General features: G+C 33.9%; 2 long non-coding RNA genes and 2 pseudogenes across 2 annotated transcripts in view; all 4 read right to left on the reverse strand.

The window, feature by feature from the left end:
• Positions 1-5,052: 5,052 nt before the first annotated feature.
• On the reverse strand, positions 5,053-6,476 carry LOC136070996 (BTB/POZ domain-containing protein At3g26490-like; annotated as a pseudogene).
• Positions 6,477-7,458: 982 nt separating this feature from the next.
• The window catches only part of LOC136071005 (uncharacterized), a 45,179-nt gene continuing 39,082 nt past the window's right edge, over positions 7,459-13,555 (reverse strand). The window contains exon 3 of the long non-coding RNA XR_010632288.1: positions 7,459-7,613. This is a non-coding gene — a long non-coding RNA (uncharacterized LOC136071005). The remainder of the gene's footprint in view (positions 7,614-13,555) is intronic.
• LOC136061287 (coleoptile phototropism protein 1-like) lies at positions 9,229-10,961 on the reverse strand (annotated as a pseudogene).
• On the reverse strand, positions 11,142-12,890 carry LOC112001474 (uncharacterized). Its single transcript, XR_010632286.1, has 3 exons — positions 12,729-12,890; positions 12,252-12,333; positions 11,142-11,660 (listed from the first exon to the last, which is right to left on the reverse strand). It is a non-coding gene; the product is annotated as an uncharacterized LOC112001474 (long non-coding RNA).

The raw sequence follows: 13,555 nt of genomic DNA on the forward strand, positions 1-13,555 counted from the left end.
TCACTACTCTTCTATGCCTTCTTAACTAGTTCTAAGTTGACTGATCTATTGGGCTCTTACAAAGAGCTGGAGTGTATATATAAATTTGCTTCCAGTTCCTTCTTTGTTTTCTAATTTTCTATTCCAAATAATAATCCCCAAGTACTAGTAAGAACAAATAGCAGGCAAGGAAACATTTCATAAATTTTTTTTTTTTTTTTTTTTTTTGGTTGCCTGCCACGGTATCCGGGGCTTCGCCCCGACTAATCCGTTGGTCGACCCGGGTCGCACACCTGGCTGTGGTGGGTGAGTCTCCCAACAGGGCATTCTGCATACACAAGGTCTCGAACCCGAGACCTTGCTTAAGCGACACAAGCTGCTTACCACTTGAGCCAACCCATGTTGGTAAACATTTCATAAATTTTGCCCAAGAGGGTGTGGAGTGTTGGTCAGGGGACCAACATCCCAGCTAGGATGCCCTGGTTCAACCATCCACAAAAAACACCTTTACTTACCCGAAAAATGTTGCTTTTGGGCAAATGAAAGTGTTTAGGGTTTACTCTCCTGGAGTGAATCAAGGGACACTACCTTTTGTTTTTGAATCAAAGGACACTGTCTTTAAAATTTTAAAAATAAATAAATCCAAGTTGATACACAGAAATGTAATGATACAACTGAATGGACTAATCTTGGAGATACCAACAGAAAGTTCTCTAGAATAATGTAACCATCATACGCAATATGACAGAAATAGCTAAGCCATGGTGCTGAAAATTCCTTTTTTTATATTGCAAAATATTAAGAAGAGGCAAGTAGTTTCAAATTCCTAAAAAATAACGTTTCTATTTTCTTGGAAATAAAAACCTAAAAATAAGAAAGCTTACTTCAATTTCAATGAAGCAAAATTATTATTATTTTTAAAAATCAACAAAGAAAAATCAGATTTCCAACCAGAAATTTTTTTCCATACAAAGCTGAGTTTTCTCTTCTAATTTGTGGATCTCTTTACTTGTCTTTGCAGCTTTAGCTAACACATTTGTAATTCAATCAGTGGCACCTTCATTGTGTCGACCTCTTTCTGCAGATTCATCCTTCCCTCTTTTAGTTTAGAAACTCTGATAATTACTTGAGTCATCATTCTTTGGTGATTTGATCCAAAAGCTGTCATTGACCTTGTCATGTGACTTAGGTCTAAGAAGATGAATTATGCTGTTATTTTAAAGGGCAAGTGACTTTGCTCTATGGTATTACAGGTTTCTACATACACTTAATTTTTCTTCTTCATTCAAGCTAGGGTGTGCCTACATAATTGGTCCCAAAAGAATGGTCATTTGCAACTTAAATTTAACTGCTTCTATGACTGGTCAAAATGTGAGGTTACATGTTCATAAAGTCTATCAATAAAATGCTAAATCGTTCAAATACAACACTGATTGTGCAGGACTAAGCTTTGAAATTTATTTAAGTAGACTAATAGCCATTAAGCTTTAAAATGTCCAACAAAAAACACAAATATCATACCACAATAATTCTTTTAAACAAAGTAAATCCCTGTTTTATGATGTTGCAGGTCTCAGACTCTCAAGAGCTCAATTGTCAGATAATATAATCATCATTAAGAACGAAAAAAAAAATATATATATTAATTCCATACCTTGAGATACATGACAATGGCTCTATGGAGGTTGTTATGACACTACTAATCATCTTTGGCATTGCTTCTGCAAGTGACTGAAAACTTCTAGCACTAAGGTTCTCATCCCTTGCAACTGGCATAAGATAACCATATATATATATATATATATATCTTCCAATGGCAAATATTTTTGGTGCAGGTTTGCTTGAAAGAAAATAAACATGAGATTCTACCACCCTAATAAGTAATAACAATGCCCACACCATAACCACTTCCATTGTCTCCATAATTCTTAACCAAGAGATCTGCAACATATCACTTCTCCAACATGGAAGCAAATTTTTCTAGCATATTTTATAATTCAGAATTAATTTTCATCCTTAAATTTTCTGCCACATGGAGCACATCAAACAAGCATTTAGCTCTAACTCTTTGTAATTTGGGGTTTAACTGTTTGGGAGCCAAATTGTGAAGCCCAAAAGTGATTCTGGAAAGCCATTCGCCATCCAATGAGCTCTTCATGATCCTACAAACTCTGATCCCAACCCTTTACTTTTAATAGTTTGAATGACTACTAAATTGATCTATTCAAAGAAATGAATCAGCTTTACACCACCAATTATTAAGTTTGTCTTCAAGTTTTGAGTTCACAGCATTATTGGCTAGAACATTCAAGCCCTATACATAATCATCACCAAAACTAAGTTCTTTTGGATTTATGCAGGCCTTCCAGGAAATTGCTTTTGAGCATTTTCACGAGTTGTAACACTGTAAAAGTTTAGAAGCTTAGAAAAGCCTCAGTTTTGGACATTAGATTATCTTGTTCAAGATCGTCACTTATTTCCAAGGAATGAGCAGCACAATGTAATGGAGCAACATTCGTGTCAAATCAACCTTCCATCCATAACAAAATTTGACTGCTAATTCAGAAGTTTTGGGCCCACCTGGAAGATTGTCTAGTTAAATAATGGGGCTAGTATCTCTTTCACCAACTTGGGGTAAGGATGCAGCTAGTGAGGTTGAATATCTTGAATGATTAGTATGTAAGAACTCATAGCCAAACCAAAGGTAATTGGTATTAGGCTTAGTAAAGTTGATTTGAATATTAAGTAAGGGAAATTTAGATGGATAGTTAAGGTTTTTAAAATATTATTTTTCAGACTAGTTTAACAACTTCCAGGAGTTTAAGATACAAACAATATATAGCATAGTTTCGAATGCAACAGAGGAGAATGTGTGCATTCATCTGCCATGTATTTTTTTTTTTTTTTTCTTTGGACTGAATATAGGTTTTTGGGTGATTCTGTCATTGTAATTTTTTTTTTAATCTGGTAAGTAATGCTTATTTGGGAATTTTTTGTACAATTTTATTATCATTGAGTGGGGAATTTCCAAAGTGGGAGTGAAAGCTTTGGAGGAAGAAGGAAGTATGGTATCTTGAGGAAAAAAGCAATGATTATTGTTTAATACATAGGGAATAAGCTATCTCAATAAAATAGATTATCGGAAAAAAAGCAATCTCAATATAATAACAAAACTTATATTTTAAGAACAGAGAGTAGGAGAAAGAGGATGGTCTTCATTCTTATACCATTGAAGTAATTAAGTGGATCGAATGTCTAAAACGACTTGATCACAAAAATGCAAATGCACATTTTTTATTCTTTTTCTTATGCTACGTAGCTGAAGTTATATGATTGCAGAAATTGAATATTCAATGTCAAAAGGGAATGCGCTTTGCTAAACAGGTTCAATATTCATCATAATTTGACCCTCATTAATTATCTATTTTCACACATAAACAGTCTTGCTTCAAGCTCTTCTTTTTGGGTGCACTACTTCGGGCTTGGCATCTATTTTACAGTGACAAGTTTCAAGGTTTATTTCCAAGAACCATTTCCAAGAACTACTAAAGTGAAGTTTAGTGGTGCCGGAAAGTTTCTTGTTGCATAAATATTAACTCTTCATGCTCTTAGAGTTCAAGCAATATTAGTGTGAAAAATTGTTCATGAACCTAGTTTTAAAACTTGCAATTTACATTGATGCTCTACCCTCATGAATTACTTAGCATCTTCTCCTTGCAGCTACCATCTTTTGCATATTTCCTGGTTTTGGACTTCACACTCACCTATTGCTTAACCACTCTGGAATGTGTCAAGTATCGATTATATTTTGTGCTGGTAACTCCAATTCAAAATCTTATTTATTTAATTTTTTTTTTTTTTTTATATATTTCATTTTTAAGTTTTAGTGTCTTGAGTGTACTTGAGAAACAACATTGAAGACACAAGAGAACAGCTCAAGAATCAACTCAATAAAGTGAAAATTTTCAGCTTCGACAGTTGCTTGAACAATCGAGGTTAAGTGAACCTCGACTCCAAGCTCGACCCTAGTTGACCAGTCGAGCTTCAAAATACAGACTTTCCAGCTTGCCAGCTTGCGGCCCATGATGACCAAATGACCTAGGACCTTTTCTAATTATAACCTTGTATATTTTGCAAAACCCTCCATTTGATTGAATGTCTTCCTTATAACAATCATGCTTACCAAATATCAAGGTAATTGGATATTAAAAACTCATTTATCTATGAAGAGCACAAATTTTTAGTCTTAATTCTTAAATGAAGATGGTTAAGTTCATGCATGGGCACTAGTAAATGAGCAATTTCAGCCATATCTTTAAGATGCTTCTATTATATTCTCCAACAAGAAACATGGTTTTTCACAAATGGTTGACCATATTGATGTGATGTTCACTACTCCTCTATGCCTTCTTAACTAGTTCTAAGTTGATTGATCTATTTGGCTCTTACAAAGAGCTGGAGTGTATATATAAATTTGCTTCCAGTTCCTTCTTTGTTTTCTAATTTTCTATTCCAAATAATAATCCCTAATTACTAGTAAGAACAAATAGCAGGCAAGGAAACATTTCATAAATTTTGCCCAAGAGGGTTTGGAGAGTTAGTCAGGGGACCAACATCCCAGCTAGGATGCCCTGGTTCAACCATCCACAAAAACACCATTACTTACCCGAAAAATGTTGCTTTTGGGCAAATGAAAGTGTTTAGGGTTTACTCTCCTGGAGTGAATCAAAGGACACTGCCTTTTGTTTTTGAATCAGAGGACGCTATCTTTAAAATTTTAAAAAACAAATAAATCCAAGCAGATACACAGAAATGTAATGATACAACTGAATGGACTAATCTTGGAGATGCCAACAGAAAGTTCTCTAGAATAATGTAACCATCATAAGCAATATGATAGAAATAGCTAAGCCATGGTGCTGAAAATTCCTTTTTTTATATTGCAAAATATTAAGAAGAGGCAAGTAGTTTCAAATTCCTAAAAGATAACCTTTCTATTTTCTTGGAAATAAAAAAGCTAAAAATAAGAAGGCTTACTTCAATTTCAATGAAGCAAAATTATTTATTAAAAAAAAAATCAAAAAAGAAAAATCAGATTTCCAACCAGAAAATTTTTTCAATACAAAGTTGAGTTTTCTCTTCTAATTTGTGGATCTCTTTACTTGTCTTTGCAGCTTTAGCTAACACATTTGTAATTCAATCAGTGGCACCTTCATTGTGTCGACCTCTTTCTGTGGATTCATCCTTCCCTCTTTTAGTTTAGAAACTCTGATAATTACTTGAGTCTTCATTCTTTGGTGATTTGATCCAAAAGCTGTCATTGACCTTGTCATGTGACTTAGCTCTAAGAAGATGAATTATGCTGTTATTTTAAAGGGCAAGTGACTTTGCTCTAAGAAGATGAATCATGTGACTTTGCTCTATGGTATTGCAGGTTTCTACATACACTTAATTTTTCTTCTTCATTCAAGCTAGGGTGTGCCTACACAATTGGTCCCAAAAGAATGGTCATTTGCAACTTAAATTTAACTGCTTCTATGACTGGTCAAAATGTGAGGTTACCTGTTCATAAAGTCTATCAATAAGATTCTAAATCATTCAAATACAACACTGATTGTGCAGGACTAAGCTTTGAAATTTATTTAAGTAGACTAATAGCCACTAAGCTTTAAAATGTCCAATAAAAAACACAAATATCATACCACAATAATTCTTTTAAACAAAGTAAATCCATGTTTTATGATGTTGCAGGTCTCAGACTCTCAAGAGCTCAATTTTCAGATAATATAATCATCATTAAGAACGGGAAAAAAATTCCATACCTTGAGATACATGACAATGGCTCTATAGAGGTTGTTATGACACTACTAATCATCTTTTGGCATTACTTCTGCAAGTGACTGAAAACTTCTAGCACTAAGGTTCTCATCCCTTGCAACTAGCATAAGATAACCATATATATATATATATATATATATATATCTTCCAATAGCAAATATTTTTGGTGCGGGTTTGCTTGAAAGAAAATAAACATGAGATTCTACCACCCTAATAAGTAATAACAATGCCCACACCATAACCACTTCCATTGTCTCCATAATTCTTAACCAAGAGATCTGCAACATATCACTTCTCCAACATGGAAGCAAATTTTTCTAGCAAATTTTATAATTCATAATTAATTTTCATCCTTAAATTTTCTGCCACATGGAACACATCAAACAAGCATTTAGCTGTAACTCTTTGTAATTTGGGGTTTAGATGTTTGGGAGCCAAATTGTGAAGCCCAAAAGTGATTCTGGAAAGCCATTTGCCATCCAATGAGCTCTTCATGATCCTACAAACTCTGATCCCAACCCTTTACTTTTAATAGTTTGAATGACTACTGAATTGATCTATTCAAAGAAATGAATCAGCTTTACACCACTAATTATTAAGTTTGTCTTCAAGTTTTGAGTTCACAGCATTATTTGCTAGAACATTCACACCCTATACATAATCATCACCAAAACTAAGTTCTTTTGGATTTATGCAGGCCTTCCAGGAAATTGCTTTTGAGCATTTTCACGAGTTGTAACACTGTAAAAATTTAGAAGCTTAGAAAAGCCTCAGTTTTGGACATTAGATTATCTTGTTCAAGATCGTCACTTATTTCCAAGGAATGAGCAGCACAATGTAATGGAGCAACATTCGTGTTAAATCAACCTTCCATCCATAACAAAATTTGACTGCTAATTCAGAAGTTTTGGGCCCACCTGGAAGATTGTCTAGTTAAATAATGGGGCTAGTGTCTCTTTCACCAACCTGGGGTAAGGATGCAGCTAGTGAGGTTGAATATCTTGAATGATTAGTATGTAAGAACTCATAGCCAAACCAAATTTAATTGGTATTAGGCTTAGTAAAGTTGATTTGAATATTAAGTAAGGGAAATTTAGATGGATAGTTAACGTTTTTAAAATATTATTTTTCAGACTAGTTTAACAACTTCCAGGAGTTTAAGATACAAACAATATATAGCATAGTTTCGAATGCAACAGAGGAGAATGTGTGCATTCATCTGCCATGTTTTTTTTTTTTTATTCTTTGGACTGAATATAGGACACCATATGGAAGCAAGCTATCTACATTAGTCAATATTTGTAATGGAGATTCTGAGGGCTTGAAGTCAATTATGCATTTTTCACACGAAGAAACATTGATTTTTCATCCTTTATTAAAAATATAGTAATTGAGTGCACCTTGTTCAAATAGTTATATATGGATGAAACTATAACCAGAAGTACATCATTGAAATTCCATATAAATGTATGCATAGAGAGGAGCGTGTCTTCCCACCAGATTTTGACCCACCATTTACTCTATCAAGACTTTTCCTTCCTACTGTAAGCATATCTTGTCCAAGGATGTCAAACTAATATGTCATTCTGTCTGAAGCTTCACTTGTATATTTCTCGTTGCTTGCACAAACCTGCAACATATATAAACAGGTTGATAAGACTTATTCCTTATACATTAATTCAGGCATGTGATAGACATAGGCACTGTGCTGGCCTTCTTGCTGAGATTGTGTACTGTGTAATATTTGGTTTGAAGTGGTTATGTCATTAAGAAGGTCTGCTTCCTTTTTCCAGCTCCTGGTATTTAAAATATAGGTGAAAGGTGTGGATAGAATGTAGCCAACACCTTGATATTACATATGTGCTACAATCTCATCCACTTATAGAGAAACAATAAACCTCCTTTCTCCATTAATTAGTGTTACTCTTATATTGCATTAGAGAAAATCACTCAATCAATGAAAAAAAAAACCTCTCATGGAAAGAAAGTTGGACTGGCTATTCAATAGTTTCAACTTTTGTTTTTCTTATGTTAATAAATGGTAAGGACCAACAATAATGGGGGTATGATGCCCTTTTATAAACTGCATATAATCTACTGTACCAAGTTTGAAAAACCAAGAGAACTTAGAATACGTTTAGGTCCAAAGAAGCATTGACCTTGGTTTAATCATATCGCTCGCAACAAACATTAAGACATGAAGTCGAGCGGGGAGCTTGTAGTCCTTTTGTACGAACTTCAATTCTTTCATAGTGAATTCAGGTTAGCCTTGAGGATCGGTGGGTCAAATCCTCCCCAGGTTTTTACCGTGTGGTTTCCTGGGTGATCATATCTTGTGTTATTTATTTTCCGCTGCTTTATATTCTTGATATGATTGTTTGGATTGTTTTAACCTAGAATTGCTTAATTTGACTAAGTAACAACTTGGCTAATTAATCTAGGCTACGCAATCTGTGTGTGTTTAAGGGGTCTAAAACCGTTCATAAAACTCACTTATCTATGAAGAGCACAAATTTTTAGTCTTAATTCTTAAATGAAGATAGTTAAGTTCATGTATGGGCACTAGTAAATGAGCAATTTCAGCCATATCTGAAAGATGCTTCTATTATATTCTCCAACAAGAAACATGGTTTTTCACACATGTTGACCATATTGATGTGATGTTCACTACTACTCTATGCCTTCTAAACTAGTTCTAAGTTGACTGATCTATTGGGCTCTTACAAAGAGCTGGAGTGTATATATAAATTTGCTTCCAGTTCCTTCTTTGTTTTCTAATTTTCTATTCCAAATAATAATCCCCAAGTACTAGTAAGAACAAATAGTAGGCAAGGAAACATTTCATAAATTTTGCCCAAGAGGGTGTGGAGTGTTAGTCAGGGGACCAACATCCCAGCTAGGATGCCCTGGTTCAACCATCCACAAAAACACCATTACTTACCCGAAAAATGTTGCTTTTGGGCAAATGAAAGCGTTTAGGGTTTACTCTCCTGGAGTAAATCAAAGGACACTACCTTTTGTTTTTGAATCAAAGGACACTATCTTTAAAATTTTAAAAATAAATAAATCCAAGTTGATACACAGAAATGTAATGATACAACTGAATGGACTAATCTTGGAGATACCAACAGAAAGTTCTCTAGAATAATGTAACCATCATACGCAATATGACAGAAATAGCTAAGCCATGGTGCTGAAAATTCCTTTTTTTATATTGCAAAATATTAAGAAGAGGCAAGTAGTTTCAAATTCCTAAAAAATAACCTTTCTATTTTCTTGGAAATAAAAAAAAAAAAAACCTAAAAATAAGAAAGCTTCAATTTCAATGAAGCAAAATTATTATTATTATTTTTTTAAATCAACAAAGAAAAATCAGATTTCCAACCAGAAATATTTTTCCATACAAAGCTGAGTTTTCTCTTCTAATTTGTGGATCTCTTTACTTGTCTTTGCAGCTTTAGCTAACACATTTGTAATTCAATCAATGGCACCTTCATTGTGTCGACCTCTTTCTGCGGATTCATCCTTCCCTCTTTTAGTTTAGAAACTCTGATAATTACTTGAGTCTTCATTCTTTGGTGATTTGATCCAAAAGCTGTCATTGACCTTGTCATGTGACTTAGGTCTAAGAAGATGAATTATGCTGTTATTTTAAAGGGCAAGTGACTTTGCTCTAAGAAGATAAATTATGTGACTTTGCTCTATGGTATTACAGGTTTCTACATACACTTAATTTTTCTTCTTCATTCAAGCTAGGGTGCCTACATAATTGGTCCCAAAAGAATGGTCATTTGCAACTTAAATTTAACTGCTTCTATGACTGGTCAAAATGTGAGGTTACATGTTCATAAAGTCTATCAATAAAATGCTAAATCATTCAAATACAACACTGATTGTGCAGGACTAAGCTTTGAAATTTATTTAAGTAGACTAATAGCCACTAAGCTTTAAAATGTCCAACAAAAAACACAAATATCATACCACAATAATTCTTTTAAACAAAATAAATCCCTGTTTTATGATGTTGCAGGTCTCAGACTCTCAAGAGCTCAATTTTCAGATAATATAATCATCATTGAGAACAGAAAAAAAAAAAAAATTCCATACCTTGAGATACATGACAATGGCTCTATAGAGGTTGTTATGAAACTACTAATCATCTTTTGGCATTGCTTCTGCAAGTGACTGAAAACTTCTAGCACTAAGGTTCTCATCCCTTGCAACTAGCATAAGATAACCATATATATATATATATATATATCTTCAATAGCAAATATTTTTGGTGCGGGTTTGCTTGAAAGAAAATAAACATGAGATTCTGCCACCCTAATAAGTAATAACAATGCCCACACCATAACCACTTCCATTGTCTCCATAATTCTTAACCAAGAGATCTGCAACATATCACTTCTCCAACATGGAAGCAAATTTTTCTAGCATATTTTATAATTCAGAATTAATTTTCATCCTCAAATTTTCTGCCACATGGAGCACATCAAACAAGCATTTAGCTGTAATTCTTTGTAATTTGGAGTTCAACTGTTTGGGAGCCAAATTGTGAAGCCCAAAAGTGATTCTGGAAAGCCATTTGCCATCCAATGAGCTCTTCATGATCCTACAAACTCTGATCCCAACCCTTTACTTTTAATAGTTTGAATGACTACTAAATTGATCTATTCAAAGAAATGAATCATCTTTACACCACCAATTATTAAGTTTGTCCTCAAGTTTTGAGTTCACAGCATCATTTGCTAGAACATTCAAGCCCTATACATAATCATCACCATAACTAAGTTCTTTTAGATTTATGCAGGCCTTCCAGGAAATTGCTTTTGAGCATTTTCATGAGTTGTAATGCTGTAAAAATTTAGAAGCTTAGAAAAGCCTCAGTTTTGGACATTAGATTATCTTGTTCAAGATCATCACTTATTTCCGAGGAATGAGCAGCACAATGTAATGAAGCAACAATGGTGTTAAATCAACCTTCCATCCATAACAAAATTTGACTGCTAATTCAGAAGTTTTGGGCCCACTTGGAAGATTGTCTAGTTAAATAATGGGGCTAGTGTCTCTTTCACCAACTTGGGGTAAGGATGCAGCTAGCGAGGTTGAATGTCTTAAATGATAAGTATGTAAGAACTCATAGCCAAACCAAATTTAATTGGTATTAGGCTTAGTAAAGTTGATTTGAATATTAAGTAAGGGAAATTAAGATGGATAGTTAAGGTTTTAAAATATAATTTTCCAGACTAGTTTAACAACTTCCAGGAGTTTAAGATACAAACAATTTATAGCATAGTTTTGAATGCAACAGAGGAGAATAAGTGCATTCATCTGCCATGTTTTTTTTTCTTTGGACTGAATATAGGACACCATATGGAAGCAAGCTATCTACATTAGTCAATATTTGTAATGGAGATTCTGAGGGCTTGAAGTCGATTATTCATTTTTCACACAAAGAAACATTGATTTTTCATCCTTTATTAAAAATATAGTAATTGAGTGCACCTTGTTCAAATAGTTATATATGGATGAAACTATAACCACAAGTACCTCATTGAAATTCCTTATAAATGTATGCATAGAGAGGAGTGTGTCTTGAAAGAGAGGCGGGGAGAGGTTTTTTTACCAGTACGGATTTCTTCTTTCTAGAGCTTCAGCAACCAAGCTGACATTTGCTGGAAACATGACACATCGGTTACGCTTCCCACCAGATTTTGACCCACCATTACTCTATCAAGACTCTTCCTTCCTACTGTAAGCATATCTTGTCCAAGGATGTCAAACTAATATGTCATTCTGTCTAAAGCTTCACTTGCATATTTCTCGTTGCTTGCACAAACCTGCACATACATATATAAACAGGTTGATAAGACTTATTCCTTATACATAAATTCAGGCATGTGATAGACATAGGCACTGTGCTGGCCTTCTTGCTCCTGGCATTTAAAATATAGGTGAAAGGTGTGGATAGAATGTAGCCAACACCTTGATATTATATATGTGCTACAATCTCATCCACTTATAGAGAAACAATAAACCTCCTTTCTCCATTAATTAGTGTTACTCTTATATTGCATTAGAGAAAATCACTCAATCAATGAAAAAAAAAAAAACTCTCATTGAAAGAAAGTTGGACTGGCTATTCAATAGTTTCAACTTTTGTTTTTCTTATGTTAATAAATGGTAAGGACCAACCATAATAGGGGTATGATGCCCTTTTATAAATTGCATACAATCTACTGTACCAAGTTTGAAAAACCAAGAGAACTTAGAATACGTTTAGGTCCAAAGAAGCATTGACCTTGGTTTAATCATATCGCTCGCAACAAACATTAAAGACACTTGACTGATAAAACACAGAACCTTTAAACAAGTGTTTGTATGAATAAATTCATTATTTCTTAAATTTGATAGGAGAAAGGATCACTAACATGTTCAGAACAATCCCAGCAAAATCCACTGTTGCACCCTTCAAAAGAGTGGAGGTTCTAATCAGTACACCAAGATGGGATTCTGTAGTTATCATTAGCAAATAAGAACTCTCAGCAAGAGGAAATCTAAGCTGATCAAACAACCACGAATTTATATCAACGAAAGAGTACAATTCCCCACGAAAATGCTCACTAACTTTGTGAGACCCCTTAAGAGAATCCAAGATTCATCTATCACATGCTCAAATCTCATATCTCAATTTCCATAGCCACATATAAACATCTCATGCTGTCAATCTCAACACAGATTAGCATGCGCCATCTTATAGTGTAATATAAAGTAGAAAAATCAACATCCATAAGCTAGAAAAATTCCATCCAAGATCCACAAAACCAAGAGGATAGAAGAATCTCTAAAACTCACTAGCATATATTTCACATTTGACAATAAATATAGGAATAGTTAACAGAACACACCTGACAAAAGGCCTCCATGAGAGTGAGAGAAGAAGCCATAGGTTCCTGCCATGTGAAGAATGGTTGTGTGTGTGAAGGAAGTAGAGATACTGTGAGAATTAAAGATTGCAAGCCCAACCCATTAAAGGCTGCCTATAAATAAATAGATTGCAATAATAAAATCTCTTTTTATTAATCATAAGGTGCACTAAAAGGGCTCAATATTCATTATCTGTGGTAATCACTATCCACTTGGGTCTAACAAATGCTAACTAAAATACACTCAAACTAAAACATCTTTTATTAAATAAATAAAACAATGAATACGCTAGCCCACAACACAAAAAATGCCAACACTATATGATCTCAACCTAATTCAAGTATTAGTGTAAAAAAAGGTTGCCAACAAAACACTTCCATTAAACTGATCTTATATTTGTGAATATTTTGACATGCTGACAAAAGCTACCACCACCACCATAGAGCCCAAAGGACGAGATATCCTCAAACATCTTGTGTCCAATAGGTCACAAGGGTTTAAAATTAAAAATGCTAAACCAAATTGGATATCACTTCTTGAGAATTAAATGGCCCACATAATAGACCACAGACTATTTCACAAAAGGGAGGAAAAGGGTCTCAATATAAATAAGTATAGCATCTTATAACATGTGTGCGTGATTATGACACAATCTAAATACCAAGTCATTATAGAATGAACTAATATGAGAAGCTCTTCAACTCACCTCAATTACAGACTTTGTGTAACACAGAAAAAAAAATATTGTAATTTAGAAATTCAAGGAAATGCGATTTATTTTAATTTGAAATGAAGGTCTAAAGGTCGG

Source organism: Quercus suber, unplaced genomic scaffold (genome assembly GCF_002906115.3).
Source record: "Quercus suber isolate HL8 unplaced genomic scaffold, Cork oak 2.0 scaffold_277, whole genome shotgun sequence".
Lineage (NCBI taxonomy): Eukaryota > Viridiplantae > Streptophyta > Magnoliopsida > Fagales > Fagaceae > Quercus > Quercus suber.